Raw genomic sequence first — 16979 nt, forward strand, 5'->3', positions numbered from 1 at the left:
GAGAGTAGATTAGGTGAGAGCAAAAGATGGGCTGGCAGCATTGCATTTTAAGACACCATTGTTGGACCTTCTCCATCTGTGGTCGGTAGCACAAATGTTCGTGCAGAAGGCAGATGGTAGAACAGTCCAGGCCTGGGCTTTGGAAACTGATGAGTAGCAATAGGAGAAGGGACAAGGGACACAAGCATAGAAGACAATGTAAACTTGGACTGGTTAATTACCCAGCTATCTGATGGGTGGCATTTTGAAGGAAAGAAAGTGAAGTCAGAGTAGCTGTAATGGCCTTGGAAAACAGAGAGGAGTGGAGTAATTAGAGGCCGCCCTTAGAATGAAGAATGAGGAGGGGAGGAACAGAGAAAGATGGCTGTATGGTAGAGTAGAGCGATAGACTCAGAGTGAAGAAAATCTGGCTTCAAAACCTACCCTTAATACTTACAAGCCATGTTTCCATAGGTCTGTAAACTCTTTGTGCTTCAGGCAACCCTCTGATCATTTTCTATGAAGTTCTAGGTGGATGATGACCTCCATGGATGCTTCCAGAAAATGACCAGTCTCTGAAAGTATCTCAGACACAGTTGTGTTGGTCCCACACTATTCTAAGCTTCTGACACTAGGGTTTTGGTGTTTAAGTAAAATCACGTTGACATATACATAACAGCTAGCATTTCTATAACTGAGGGTTGTCAAGTGCTTTATGTATGTAATTCATTTGATCCTTAGGACAAGCCTATGAGGTAAGGGCTATTATCCCCATTTTACAGATGAGGAAACTGAGGCAAGCAGAGGTTAGTTCACTTGTCCAGTGTCCCATAGTTTAATGAGTGTTTGAGAAAGGATTTCAACTTAGTTCTTCCTGATTCCAAATCCAGCATTCTATTTACTATGACATCTAGCTATCACAGGAACACAAGCACACTCTGAAATCCACTATAATAATAATAATATCATATTTACATAGCCCTATAAATATTGTGAAGTGTTTTAAATATGATTAAATTATATAAATAGTTTGAAATTAAAAGAAATTCCCTAATATGAGCACTCATATGCGTTCTTCATTTGGGGCATATGTTTATGTGTTTTCCTAGGGGAACATAGCTTCATTCCTAGGGAAATGCTCAGAGCAAAAATCACAGAATCTCAGAGAATTAGAGGACTTTATAGACCACCTGAACAATTGGTACCTGAACAAGAAAATAATTTCATCTAAAGCACCCCCCAAAAGATTCTAAAGGGGTCCCCCAGCTTTTGCTTGAAGATGTCCAATGATAGGGCCTCCCAACACAGCTCGTTTCACTTTGAGATAGCTGTAGTTGTCAGGAATTTTTTTTCCTTACACCATGCCTTTGACTTGTAATTTCATTCTTGCTAGATCTGCTTTATGGGGCCATCCTGAAAACAAGTCTCTTCTCTCCTTCACATAACCTGTAGTTCCCATCAAAACATATAGGTGGTGCAATGGATAGAACACTGGACCTGCAATGAGGAAGACATGAGTTCAAATTCAGCCTCAGACACTTAGTAGCTCTATGACTCTGGCAAGTCACTTCATTTCTATCTGTTTCAGTTTCCTCATCTGTCAAATGGGATAATAACAGTGTCCACCTCCCAGGGCTTTTACAAGGATATAATATAATAATGTTTGTAAAGCACTTTGGAAAAAATATACAAATAAAATAAAATATAAGTCAATCCATAAATTCAGTATATAAATTAACATTCTAATACATGAATATTACAGATATAAATATGTAATATGAGAATAAATGATAGCTTTCATATGCATGGTGCTGCTAAACTCTAAATGGGCTGCATTATCCCCTGTGACCACTAAGGAGCGATGCAAGGTTGATCATTGAGGGTAGCAATTTTTACTTTCATGTTTGGTGCCCAAAGTGATATTAATCCCTTCTCAAGCTAGCACTTCCAGATTCCTAATCTAGGGAATAAAAATCATACCATTAAGAATATAGAAATTGTTGCAATTATCCTGACTCTGGCTCCTATTCCTTGGGAGAATTTACACGCCATATCCACTGTTTAGGCAGCCAATCTGAGGATGACTGCTGATTTCATATTAATGAAATGCAGAAAAACTCTCTTAAGGAAGTAAAGGCAGGCATGTAATTACCTATTTTTCCTCTTCTTTGCTTCCCCCTTTACCTTCTCGTCATCAGTTTGGGGGAAGCTCTAGGAGGATGGGGGAAGGGAAAGAATTTTTACAGCATCCCCTAAGAACAAAGGGATGAGCAGAATATGGAAAACCTGGTTTGGCTTACCAGTCAGATCATTGAGTAGCATTCAAAACAGTTCTGCAGATTTGGGGTCTTTGCATGGTGTGTGTGTGTGTATGTGTGTGTGTGTGTGTGTGTGTGTGTGTGTGTGTGTGTGCGTGTGTGTGTGTGTGTATCCCTCCCTCTTATCTTCTTCATTGGTTCTGTTATTCTTTTCTTTTCTATATAATTTCATTCCAAGAGCTTTCCATCTCTCTTGGACTTAATGCTCCTGTAGAATTTGAGTTCCTAGGATATTACTTATCCTTTATCCAAACTCTATGGAATCTGTTCTCCCTGTAACTCAGCTGTTTGTTAGCATATAACCAGTACTCTATCACAAATTCTAAGATACCATGGTAACTCTCCAATGGTCCTTTCCTTTCCACCTGCATAATTAGTTTCTCTTTGGTGAGAATGAGATCAAAAATTGACATATCACTTTTTGAAACATGAAATTTTCATTCAGGTAAGTCAAGACCTTATGATTTTTTTTTAGGGAGGGGAGTAGACAGAAACAGAGAAAGGAGAGACAGAGTATCAAGGAAATAGAGACCAGAGATAGAGGGTAGAGAGACAGAGGCAGAGAGACACACACAGAGAGGCAGATAGATAAGAGAGATAGAATAAAGAGAAAGAGAGAAATAGAGAGACATAGCAGACGGAGATAATGATAATTAACATTTTTATAGTGTTTATTACATGGCAGGCACTTTTCTAAATGCTTTACAATAATTATTTCATTTGTGCCTCACAATAACAATCCTGGGAGGTAGGTGCTACTATTATCTCCATTTTACAGATGAGAAAAGGGAGAGAAATAGAAGTCAAATGAATTGCCCAGGGTTACACAGCCAGTAAGTGACTGAGGCTGGATTTGATTCCAGGCATTCCTAGCTCCTAGAACTGGAACCACTGTGTCACCTGGCAGTTGAGAGATGGGGGGGGACGAGGGGAGAGAGAGAGAGAGAGAGAGAGAGAGAGAGAGAGAGAGAGAGAGAGAGAGAGAGTGCATTCCAGCAGATGTCCAGATTTTGAAGTTCCCAATCAGTACTGTCTCATACCTCCTCTTCCCAAATTCCTTGGCTGTTTCCTCTTTCCATCCAGGTAACTCTAGTGACAACATTGTTTTTATTTTCCCCTCTGTTGAGCTTCACTCCAATGGTTTCCCCTTTGCTTTTCCTTTTTCTGGAATTTCCTCACATGCTTCTGCTCTCCCTCCCCTCCTCCCTTAACTGACCTTTATTGGTTTTCTTTTGAATATTGTATACTCTTATTCCACTCAAGGATCTCATCCTACCATGTCTTGAGGATACCAAAAAGGTCAAATTTCCCTCCTTGCAAGAGAATCCATAATTGCCTTTGCTTGATTACCATACGCTGGAACAAATTTTTAGAGATAATGTATTTTATTGTGGGATCCTTCCATAGATTTTGCCTTCTGTCAGTTTCAAGATTTTTTGCTACTAATCTTCCTACACTGCAGCTACTCTCTGTAATAAAGATATACATAAAAACTACATAGGTAGTTTTCACTCTCCCTTTTCAATTTAAAGCTCTTTTAGTGACATTTCAAAGGCTCTAGGCCTGGGATCCTATAGCCTCAAGGCAACATGTGGTCCCCTATGTCCTCAAGTGCTGCCTTTTGACTGAATGCAAACTTCAAAGAACAAATTCCTTTACTAAAAGGATTTATTCTGTAAAACTTGGATTCACTCAAAAAGCTTCACTCATGGACCTAGAAAGTCACATATAACCTCAAGGCCTCAGGTTCCTCACCCCTGCTCTAGGCATATAAACCTTTACCAGCCCAACCTGTAGTTCTTGCTTTGGTCACTTGCAGGTGCACTAAATTTGTGACCTTTGGGTAGAAAAAAAATTAACCCATTGTACTTTCTTCTTGGGTTTCTTCTCCACTACTCAATCTAGTTGTCATGAATATTTGTTAAAGTAGTTGTGGGAGACAATTTGGTTGAATGGTTTCTTGCTGCTCCACCATTTATGGCTGTCTCTGATGTTTTCATCTCTCTAAACAGAAATAGACTTGGATTAGTAGAATTATTAATTAATAAAAATTGTTTCTGGCAAGATAGCACTAAAAAGGAAGAGTAGAGAATTTTCTTCCACAGACTTATAATATGATCTCCCATGAAACCTGTTGCAATAGGAATTGTCATGTGTAATTTAACAATAATCATTCTAACAAATATTTATATAGCATATTAAGATGTGTAAAGCATGTTACAGGCATTTTTGCTTTGATACTTACAATAGCCTGTGGAACTAGGTAAGTTGGCTATTATTATCCTCACTTTGCAAATGAAGAAAGGAAGTGCATGCAAAGGAAGAGTGTACCTCCATTCTGGGAAGGTATTTCTAGAACAAATGTCCTTGCTCTACCTGATTAGTAAATTCCCTTTCTAAAAACTAAATAAGGCAACTGGCTAATGATCCTTGATAAGCATACCAGTGGGGGCTCATGTGCAACAATATCATGAGACCCCAAATCCTTATGTTTCCTCTCAGAATCATGAGAAATGAACTAGTTCACCACCTTTTAGAGAACTGACCTTACAGTACTTGTAGGATTTGGGAAAGCAAGCTTTAGAGATGGTGCAATATTATTTTACCTAAACCAGACACAAACTTATGAAATTTGAAATACAGTCAAATAGTATCTTGTCCAGGAAGTTGTGTAATGACTCAAATCTTGATGCAACTTCAAAATAAATAGTTGGATAACCTTCAAACAGGAAGAATTCTTCCTGGCTTTCTTCCATGAAAGGGTTAAATACTTAGGTGAGGATGCATCGCCCCTAAAAGTTATTTCTGTTGTTATATCTTTCAAGGAGTCTGACATAATCTGGAAGATATGTCTGGAGACACTATGGAGGGAGTAACCTTTTGGAGCACTATTTTGTACTACTAATTCAAAAGCCTTCTTATTCTCAGCAAACAACCATTTTTTAAGCATCAACTATGTGTCAGGAATTGTGCAAAGTACTGGTGACACAAAGTAAGGCAAAAACATCATCACTAACTCCAAGATCTTCACATCTTCATGGGAAATGCCACCCTTGGACCTGGGAAAGCAGGCCCAATAAGTCAGTTGTCCCGGATCATGTTCTGGATCAAGCGATAACAAGCTTGAGGAAGTGTGATGGTCGTGGAATACAGGTGGATGGAAAAGTCCCCTCCTGTAAGAGAAGCTCAGTTCAGCAGAGGCAGGTTTCCACTCTCAGTTCTGTCAAGATAAACAGTTGTCCCATTGACCTAAATTTACCCCCTTCTGCAGTCTCTGTCTTACACCAAAAGAGCTAGATATAAGGGTAGGTAGGAGGAGGACATCTTCACATTGCCCTGGAATCCTCACATAGCACTTACAGCATCGAGTGGTGCCCAGACAAGGGGCTGAGCTTGGAGAGTGACTACACACTGGAGACTGGGTCATGGGCTTACTGCCTTGGCATGATTTTTCTGGCTGTCTCAGAAGCCCTCCATGCAGTCCTAGGTTGGCTGCAATGCCACCCTATCCTAAGTAATCACTTTTAACAGAGAGACTGAATCTGTGAGTTCATTGATATAGGGAGCTCCAACAGGAGAAAATTTCCTTTATCAGTGAACGCTTGACTCTCTGCTGCGATTAATCGACTTAGGGAGTTACCTGAGGAGTACTGAGAAGCTTTGACTTCGGGGTCACACATCCTGTATATAGCAGATGTTTATAGTAAATTCTCTGTTACTTTCAAAATGATTCTGCTGCTTCCCTATGCTTTCTTCTTAATTTCCTTCAATCCTTTTTACATACTTTATTTTTTAATATTTTATTTTTTCCAAACACATATGAAGACAATATTTAACATTTATTTTTTTAAAAAAAATAATTCCAAAATTTTCCCCTCATTTGCTCTCCTTTCCCCTCATTGAGAAAGCAGACAATGCAATAGAGGTTATGTATGTGCAGTCATGCAAAACACATTTCTATATTAGTCATATTGTGAAAGAAAACAGAGAAAAAAAATGCCAGGAAAACAATATTTTTTTTTAGAGTATGTTTTTATCTATAGTATTCATCCACCAGTTCTTTCTGTGGAGGTGGATAGCAATTTTCATCATAAGTCCTTTGGAACTGTCTTGGATCATTGTAATGTCGAGGATGGCTAAGTGAGTTATAGTTGATCATTGTACAATGTTGCTATTACTGTGTAAAATGTTACCCTGGTTCTGCTCATTTCACTTTGAGTCAGTTCATGTAAGTCTTTCCAGGTTTTTCTGAGAGTATCTTGCTAGTCATTTCTTATAGCACAAGAATATTTCATCACAATCATATACCACAACTTGCGTAATGATTCCCCAATCAATGGGCATTCCCTCAATTTCAATTTCTTTGCCAACACAAAAAAGAGCTGCTATAAATGTTTTTGCACATATAGATCCTTTCCCTTTTTGTTCTTTATCTCTGTGGGATACAGATCTAGTAGTGATATTGCCGGGTCAAAACGTATGCACAGTTTTATAGCTCTTTGGGCACAGTTTCAAATTGCTCTCCAGAATGGTTGAATCACTTCACAACTCCACCAACAGTGCATTAATATCTCAATATTCACACATCCTCTTGAACATTTGTCTTTTTCCTTTTCTGTCATATTAGCCAATCTTATAGGTGTAAGGTGGTACTTCAGAGTTGTTTTAATTTGCATTCCTCTAATCAATAGTGATTTAGAAGATTTTTATATGACTATGTGATTACTTCATCTGAAAACTGCCTGTTCATATTCTTTGCCTTTTATCAATTAAGGAATGACTTGTATTCTTACAAATTTGACTTGGTTCTCCATATGTTTGAGAAATGAGGCCTTTGTTAGAGAAACTTGCTGTAAATTTTTTCACAGTTATGATTACTGTGGATTTCCCTCCATTATATTTTCTTCCTGTTTATCCTTCTCTCTGTCTCTCTGTGTCTCTCTCTTCTTTCACTCTGTCCTACTCAAAAGTGTTTTTCTTCTGTACACTGACTTTTCTAAGCACCTTCTCTTCTAGCAGCCCCTGTTTCTCTTCCCTTTCCTTCCTACTTTTCTATATGGTAAGATAACTTTTTATACCAAATTTAATGTGCGTGTTATTCCTTCTTCGAGCCAATTCTAATGGGTAATCTTCAAGAACTACCTTCCCTCTCTGCCTTCTCCTTCACTTAAAAGCTTTTTTGTGCCTCTTTTATGTGTGATAACTTACCCCATTCTACCTTTCCCCTCTCTCAATGTATTCCTTTTTCTTATCCTTTAATATTATATTTTTAGATATCATCCCATCATATTCAACTAACACCTGTGCCTTTGGTTTATGTATACTCCTTCTAACCACCGTAATAACGATAAAGTTCTTAGGAGTTACAAGTATCATCTTCCCATGTAGGAATGTAAACAATTTAACCTTATTGAATCCCTCATGATTTCTCTTTCCTGTTTTCCTTTGTATGCTTCCTTTCAGTTTTGTATTTGAAAGTTGAATTTCCTATTCAGCTCTGGTCTTTTTATCATGAATGCTTGAAAGTCCTCAATTTCAGTGAATGTACATTTTCCCCCCTGAAGGATTATGTTCGCTTTTGCTGGGTAGGTGTTTCTTGGTTATAATCCTAGCTCCTTTGCCCCATTGGATATCATGTTCTAAGCACTGTGATCCTTTAATATCTTAGCTATTAAATCTTCTTTGATCCTATCTATGGCTTCATGATGTTTGAACTGTTTCTTTCTGGCTGCTTGCAATATTTTCTACTTGGCCTGGAAATTCTGGAATTTGGCTAAATTATTACTGGGAGGTTTCATTTAAGGATCTCTTTCAAGAGGTGATCAGAAGATTCTTTCAATATCTATTTTACCCTCTGGTTCTGGAAGTCAGTACAGATGACTCTCAGGAAGACAAATAATTCTTAAATTATCTTTACACAGTCTATTTTCCTGGTCAGTTGTTTTTCCAATGGGACATTTCACACTTTTCTCTAATATTTTATTCTTTTGCTTCTTTTGTTTATTGATGTCTCATGGAGTCGCTAGTTGACACCCAATTCTAATTTTTAAGAATTTTTTTTTCTTCTGCGAGCTTTTTTAAACCTCTTTTGGCCAATTCTATTTTTTAAGGAATGCTTTCCTTCACTGAATTTTGTATATTTTTTTCTATGTGGCCAATTCTGCTTTTGCAGGAATTGTCTTTGGTGAACTCTTGTACATCACTTTCCATTTGGCCAGATCTGATTTTTAATAGATTCTTCTCTTTAGTGGATTTTTGTGCCTCTTTTATCATTTGACCTATTCTGATGTTAGATGTGTTATTTTCTTCTGTATTTTTATGCTTCCTTTACCAAGTTGTTGACTCTTTTATCATTATTATCTTGTATCACTGTAATTTCTCTTCCTAATTTTCCTCTACCTCTCTTATTTGACTTCTAAAACTTTGTTTGAGTTCTTACATGAATTCTTTTTGGGTCTAAAACCAATTCACTATTTTCTTTGAGGTTTTGTATGTAGCCATTTTGACATTGTTGCCCTCTTCTAAGTTTGTGTTTTGCTCTTTATTGTTACCATAGTAATTTTTTATGGTCAGTTTTTTTTTTTTATTGCTTACTCATTTTTTCCAGTCTATTTCTTAATCTTCAACTTTATGTTAAAATTGGGCTCTGCTCCTAAGGTGAAGGGGACACTGTCTAAAGCTTCAGGATTTTTTTTTTGTTCTGTTATTTTCAGTGTCTGTAAGTTTTCAGTTTTTCTGAAGTGGCATGATCTAAGGAGAGGTGTGGTCACTGACCTGTTGGCCTGTTTTCTGATCTGTGAACAGCTACAAGCACTATTTTGTCCCTGAAACTGTGACAAGATCCCAACTCCCTTGTGTGTGGGAGTTCTAGTGTACTAGTTCTCTTTTTTTGCCTTGGTACTGGGACTGGGATGCTTGTTTGGGCAATGCAATAGAGTCCTGCACCCAGTGCCAAGTAAGGGTCCCCTTTAATCTTCTTTTGATTAATTTCCAACCACTGTTGCCATGTATGGCTAAGTGTTCCAGAAATCACTTCTGGCTTATGCTAGGGCTCAAGACCTCACAGATGATTTTCTGCGACTCCAGCACCACTGTTGCATTGAGCTGAGTCTCAGGGCTCCACTGCTTACTTATGCCAGGCTGCAGGCTTATTCCGGGGTTTGAGCCTTGCTCCTAGATTGCCTGGTACATCATGTCCTAGATGGAGCTCCCCTCTTATTCCAGTGAGACAGACCTTCCTGGCTACCTTCTAAGTTGTCTTGGACTGGAATATTATATCATTGGCTTCTTTTGTTGGTTTTGTGGCTCTAGAACTAGTTTTAATGGATTAATTTAAAGTTATTTGGAGGGCGATTTGGGAGAAGTCAGTTGAATTCCTACATTAACACTGCCATGTTGGCCCATTTGGGGTTTTCTTGGCAAACATACTGGAGTGGTTTGCCATTGGTTTCACTAGCTCATTTTAAAGATGAGGAACTGAGGCTTTGATGAATTGCCCAAGGTCACACAGTTAGTAAGTATCTGAGGCCAGATTTGAACTCGGGAAGTTGAGTCTTCTTGACGTCAGGCCTGGAATTCTATCCACTGTGCCACCTAGCGGCCAATAAAGAAACTAGCAAAGGTAAAACAAACAAACAAACAAACATTCTAATCTTGATGGGTTCACAGGAGAATCCCATCAAACTTTTAAAGAACAATTGGTACTAATACTTTGCAAATTATTCTCAAAAACTGAGAAAGAAAATACCCTACGATAATACTTTTCGGAGAGAATATAATCCTAATATCTAACCCAAGGAAAGGTAAGATGCAGAAGGAAAGCTATAGACCAATATCATTAATGAATATTTACTCAAAAAATTTTCAACAAAATCTTGTCAAGCACTCTATATCAATTTATCTAATAAATCACTCATTATAACCAAATAGGATTTATAACAGGACTATAAGGGTGGTTCAGCACTAGAAATACTATAATTAATCATACGAAAACCCCAAACACCCCACACCACATGGTTATCTCAATAGGTGTAAAAATAGCTTTTGAGAGAGTGCAGCAGTCTTTTATTCTAAAAGCTCTACAGAGTTTAGGCATAGAGAGATCTTTAAAAAAATTTTTTTTAAAGCATCTATCTAAAACCAAAAGCAATCAGCACGTGCAATGGAGATATGACAGAAGCATTCTTAATAAATAAAGGAGTAAAGCAAGGATTCCCGCTTGGCCCATTATTATTTGATATTGCTTTGGTAATGCTAGCAACAACAAGACAAGAAAGGAATTAAAGGCATAAAGATAGGTAGAGAGGAAATAAAATTATTTCTCTTTGCATATGATATGATGGTATACTTAAAAAAATCCAAGAGAATAAGCAAAGATAATAATCAAGACAGTTAATAGGTTCAGCAAAATTGCAGGCAACAAAACAAATCTTCAAAAATGAACATCATTTCCATATAAATAATAATAAAACACAAGAAGCAAAAATAGAAAGGGAAATCCCATTCCAAATAACTAAAAATGCATTAAATATCTGGGGATTAACCTACCAAAGCAAACAAACACTTGTACAGATTTAATTAGGAAGTAAGAGCAACTTGAATAGCTGGAGGAATGTTCAGTGTTAATCATTAGACCATGACCGTATCATAAAAAATGAAATAGTTCAAAAGTTAATCTGTACTTTTAATGCTGTAGCAATCATATTACCAAGAGAATATTTTATAAAACCTGGTAATATAATACCAAAATTCATTTGGGAAAACAAAATAAATAGAATATCAAGGGAAATGATGAAAAGAAGTAGCAATGGAGGAGAATTAACACTTCCAGACCTCAAATTATATTATAAAGAAGCAATCATCAAAACCATCGGGTATTGGTTTAAACAAGAGATCCAGATCAAAGAAATAGACTAGATGAAGGGAGAATCAGACACAGTGAAACTCAATAGCCCAGGGACTGATAAAATAGAAAACATAAAATACTTAGAGAAAAACTCCTTATTTGGAGAAAAGTATTGAGAAAATTGGAAGACAATCTAGTAGAAATTAAGCTTACACCAGCATCTTCTACCATATTCGACAATACATTCTGAATGGATATGTGACCTTAATACATAAAAGAACTGGAATAGAAACAGATCATATAGCTCTCACAATTATGGGCAGGAGATGTCTTTTTTTCCACTCTCTTTCTAGTGCCTTTATTTATTTATTCATTTATTTATTCATTCATTCATTCATTCATTCATTTATTTATTCATTCATTTATTTATTCATTTATTCATTCACTTATTTTTTCTTTCTTCCTTCCTTCCTTTCTTTCTTTCTTTCTTTCTTTCTTTCTTTCTTTCTAGTCAATTGGGGTTAAGTGACTTGCCCAGGGTCACACAGCTAGTAAATGTCAAGTGTTTGGTCTGAGGCCAGATTTGAACTCAGGTTCTCCTGACCTCAGGGCCGGTGCTGTATCCACTGCACCACCTAGCTGCCCCAGGAGATGTCTTCGTAATCAAACAAGGGATAGAGTCAATCACTAATGATAAAATACATAATTTTGATTAATTGAAACTGAAAAGCTTCTGCACAGACTCGACACATTACACATGCTATCAGGCTTTTTCAAAGTATTGATTAATTGTGTTGAGGTTTTTTCCTCTTTAAAAAATATTATTTGTTATGTGGAATGACTCCCTGGAACTGGGAGAAGGAAGGATATCGGGGATCATTATGATGAAATAAGAAACAGAAGACATCAGTTGAAACTTGCTAAAACTTTGAATTCTTTCTCCAATGTCTCTCCACAAAGACTTATTGCACTTAGATCAGTAAAGGATGTGTTTAATATTTTTTTTTGCATTTCCTTTAATGTTTTTTAGTAAATTGCTATACATAGAAATTTTTATTCCCATTCATTAATGATCAGAAATATATCATATATAACTTTTCTAAGATTATTATTAGGTCACTAATTTTTTTCTTTCTTTCTTCCTGATTTCTTTTCTGTTTTCTTTTTATCATTTATCTTGGGACGAAAAGGGTACACTAAGGATCTAAGTATAATAGTTTTACTGTGTGAAACTTATTTAGCTTTTCCTTTAAATATGTATATAATATGACATTTAATTTGTGTAAGTTACTGATATTATTTCAAAGTCCATGTTGTCTTTCAGCATGGTTTTTTTCTATTTTAATTTATTACATTTTTATTCTTGCCATTTCTTTTCTTTTAATATTTTCTTTTTATTTTCCCCAGTTATAAGTCAAAACAATTTTAACATTTGTTTTTAAAACTTTGAGTTCCAAATTCTCTCCCTTTCTCCCTTCCAATCCCCTAATTGAGAAGGCAAGCAGTTCAGTATAGGTTATACATGTGTAGTCGTGCAAAACATACCCTTAATAGTCATGTTGTGAAAGAAAACATAGACAAAAAAACTCAAGAAAAAATAAATAAAGTTTTAAAAAAGTATGCTTCCACATGTTTTCAGACATGATCAGTTCTTTCTCTGGAGATAGGGAGCATTTTTCATCATAAGTCCTTCAGAGTTGTCTCAGATCATTGTATTCCTGGGAATAGCTAAGGCATTCACAGCTGATCATCTTTTAATATTGCTGTTACTTTGTACATAGTAAACAGTACATCTTTGCATCAGCCAATGTAAATCTTTCCAGGTTTTTCTGAGAGCATCCTGCTCATTATTTCTTATAATATAATGGTATTCCATCACAATTACATGCCACAATTTGCTCAGCCATTCCCCAATTAATGGGAATCCCCTCAATTTCTAATTCTTTGCCCCCAGAAATGAGCTGCTATAAATATATTTGTCCATATAGATTATTTTTCTTTTTAGTTTTTTTTTTTATCTCCTTTGGGATACAGACCTAGTGTCATTGCTAGCTCAAAAGGTATGTACAGTTTTATAGTCCTTTGGGCTTAGTTCCCAGTCGCCCTACATAATGGTTGAATCAGTTCACAACTCCACCAATAGTGCATTAATGTCTCATTTTCCCCACATCTCTTTCAATATCTGTCATTTATCTTTTCTGTCCTATTAGCCAATCTAATAGATATGAGGTAGTACCTCAGAATTGTTTCAATTTGCATTTCTCCAATAAATAGTGAGTTAGAGTATTTTTTTTCATGTAGCTACAGACAGCTTTGATTGCTTCATCTGAAAACTGATCACATCTTTTGATGATTTAGTAATTGGAGAATGGCTCTTGTTTTACAAATTTGACTCAGTTCCCTATATGTTTGAGAAATGAGGCTTTTATCAAAGAAATTTGCTTCAAAAATTTTTTCACAGTTACTATTGCTAACTGTACTTCCCCTCTATTCTGTTCAACCCATTTATTCTAGTCTCACTCACCTTCCACCCTGTCCCTCCTCAAAAGGGTTTAGCTTCTGCCTCCACCACTCTTCCTTCCCTACCCTTTGCCCCTCCCCCCTTTTCTCTTATCCCTTCCCCCTCCTGCTTTTCTGTAAGGTAAGATAGATTTCTATACCCAACTGAGCGTGTATATTATTCCCTCTTTGAGTCAGTTCTGATGATAGTAAGGTTCATTGCTCTCCTTTTCCTGCCCCCTAATCCCCTCCACTGCGAAAACTTTTTCTTTCCCCTTTTATGTGAGATAATTTACCCCATTCTACCTCTCCCTTTCCTTTTGTTGGAACCCGTATGTCAAATTTTCTGATTTCAAGTCTTTTTGCAACAAAATTCTGAAACTCTGGCAATTCATTGAATATCCATTTTATTTTAATTCAAGATTATGCTTAACATTGCAGGGCATGATATTTTCAGCTATAACCTCAGTTCTTTTGCTCTTCAATGTACAGTGTTGCAAGACCTGTGGTCATTAGGTGTCATCACTGCCAGATCTTGTGTAATTCTAATTGTGGCTCTGCCATATTTGGATTTTTTTTTCTCATTGCTTGTAATATTTTCTCCTTGAGCTAGTGGTTTCAGAATCTAACTATAATATTCCTATAGGTTTTCCTCATACAACCTATTTCAGGTGGTAATCAGTGGATTTTTTCTACTTCTACTGTGAAGGGAATTATGATTTTCATATTAATTGATATGATATGTGTAATGAATTTAGATAAGATCAGATTTTTCAGAATTGTCTCTTCTAGCTTGTGAGTCAGAAGTTCACAATGCAGGTTGAAATGATCAAGCAAACCTTTAACAACACAATTACTACACTGTTGTGCCTCTATACCTTAAGTGAATCAAAGACTGTAGAACCTCTTCCCATCACAGAACTCTGTTCCTGTGACCCACCATGTAATGATGGTTGACTTTCATTTCATAATCATGTTTTTTTCTGGGATTTTAAAATTTTCTTTAAAATTTTTTTTCTCAATCTTTCTCATTTGATTTTTAAAGTCTTTTTAAAAAATTCTTCTATGAATTTATTTTGTGCAGGTAACTCTTTGACCTTACTTTTTGGGGTGGGAGAAGCTTATTTTTTGGCTTCAATGTCCTAGTCTGAAGATGAACCCCATTTCTCTTTATTCCCAAAGTAACTTTCTATGGTTGGGTTCTTTTTCCTAGGCCTGATCATTTTTTTAAAAATTTATAGCAGTTTGTTATTGTAATCACCTCTAATCCTGGGGTATTCGAGATAGTGTCTCTGGCCTCAGATGCTCCTTCAGTTCTTCCCTGTAGCTTAGAACCTAAACCAAGAACTCCACCCTCCTTTAAGTGCCCACAGCCATCAGTGTTCCTGCCCCACTGCTTCTGTACTCACCGGGCATGTGCTGATTCCTTCTCACCCAGGGACCGATATCAGCAGGCCAGTTGGTGTTGGAGTTCTTATTAGCAGAGATTCTCTTAATCTTCCCTGGCTCAGAACCTGACTTCTGACAAAGTCTGGGGAGTGAAAGTTCCTGTGACTGAGGCCAAGACTACCTCCTGACCCAGCTAGCCCTGGGGCGTGCTGCTTGCTGTCTCAGGGGAACTAGACTGAAGAAAATAACAGAAGAAAATCTCTGAAAGATTTCTTCCCAAAAGTACACAAGGGGTTAAGTGTGGAAGCAGAATTTAAATGTTTAAAAATTGGCTTCCCAGAAAAAAATATACCTGTCACACTTTTAAGTTGAACTGCACTGTTAAGATTTTTTTCATCACTTTTTCAATAAATAAAACAAATAAATAAAACAATAAATCAAACCCTGATTTGTGGTATTTGTCAGATGTCCAAGGTATAAATGGCCATACTTAGAATTTAACAATTAGCTCTCTTAAGATGGACTAAGCTGTGGTACTGGTTAAGAAATAGAGTGGTGGATCAGTGGAATAGGTTGAGTATGCAAGACACAGTAGTCAATGACTATAGTAATCTATTATTTGATAAACCCAAAGACCCCAGCTTCCAGGATAAGAACTTACTTTTTGAAAAAAAACTGCTGGGAAAACTGGAAAAGAGTATGGCAGAAACTAGGCATAGATCAATATCTTATACCACATACCAAAATAAAGTCAAAATGGGCTCATGATTTAGATGTAAAGGCTGATACTGTAAGCAAACTGGGAGAGCAAGCAATAGTTTACCTATCAGATTTATGGAGAACAGAAGAATTCATGACCAAACAGGAGAGAGAGAACATTAAAAAATGCAAAATGAATAACTTTGATTACATTAAATTGAAAAGTTTTTGCCCAAACAAAGCCAATGCAACTAAGATTAGAAGGAAGGGAGAAAACTGGAAAAGAATTTTTACAACCAGTTTCTCCGATAAAGGCCTCATTTCTAAAATATATAGAGAATTAAGCCAAAATTATAAGAATACAAGTCACTCCCCAATTGATAAATGGTCAAAAGATATGAACAGGCAGTTTTCAGATGAAGATGAAAGCTATCTATAGTCATATAAAAAAATGCTCTAAATCACTATTGAGTAGAGAAATGCAAATCAAAACAACTCTGAGGTACCATATCATTCCTATCAGATTGGCTCACATTAAAAAACAAGAAAATGATAAGTTTTGGAGAAGATGTGGGGAAATTGGAACACTAATGCATTGTTTGTGGAGTTGTGAACTGATCCAACTATTCTGGAGAGCAACACTTTGCCCAAAGGACTATAAAACTGTACATACCCTTTGATTCAGCAATACTACTTCTAGGTCTTTATCCCAAAGAGATCATAACAATTGGAAAAGGACCCATATGTACAAAAATATTTATAGCAGCTCTTTTATGGTGGCCAAGAATTGGAAATTGAAAAGATGCCTATCTGCATGCAGATTGAATCATACTATTTGCTACCTTTTTTGTTGGTTCTTCTTTTTCATGTTTCCTTCCACTGTTTCTAATTCTTCTTTACAACATGACTAATGTGAAAATATTTTTAATATGAATGTGTACATATAGCCTATATCAGATTGCATGCTGTCTTGGGGCGGGGGAAGGGAAGGGAGGGGGAGAAAATTTGGAGCTCAAAATCTTATGGAAGTGAATGTTGAGAACTAAAAGTAAATTAATTAATTAATATTTTAAAAAGAATTGTCGGATGAAACATTATCCCAGAAACCTGTGTCATATATTCTGACAAGTACATATATTTTCCATGGGGAAAGAAGCTCAACAATACATATCTAGCAAAGAGGAACCTCAATTTTTGAAAGGCCTTCTTATGGAGTCCTTAAGATTTTCTCCTCAAGTGTTGCGTAGTTT

General features: G+C 36.5%; 1 long non-coding RNA gene across 1 annotated transcript in view; it reads right to left on the reverse strand.

Annotated features, from left to right (window-relative positions):
* Positions 1-1140: 1140 nt before the first annotated feature.
* LOC144456249 (uncharacterized) overlaps positions 1141-16979 on the reverse strand; it is a 37914-nt gene continuing 22075 nt past the window's right edge. The window contains exons 2-3 of the long non-coding RNA XR_013485168.1: positions 5315-5470; positions 1141-1476 (exon numbers count right to left, since the gene is read on the reverse strand). This is a non-coding gene — a long non-coding RNA (uncharacterized LOC144456249). The remainder of the gene's footprint in view (positions 1477-5314; positions 5471-16979) is intronic.

Source organism: Phascolarctos cinereus, unplaced genomic scaffold (assembly GCF_003287225.1).
Source record: "Phascolarctos cinereus isolate Bilbo 61053 unplaced genomic scaffold, phaCin_HiC Scaffold_3;HRSCAF=262, whole genome shotgun sequence".
Classification (NCBI taxonomy): Eukaryota; Metazoa; Chordata; class Mammalia; order Diprotodontia; family Phascolarctidae; genus Phascolarctos; species Phascolarctos cinereus.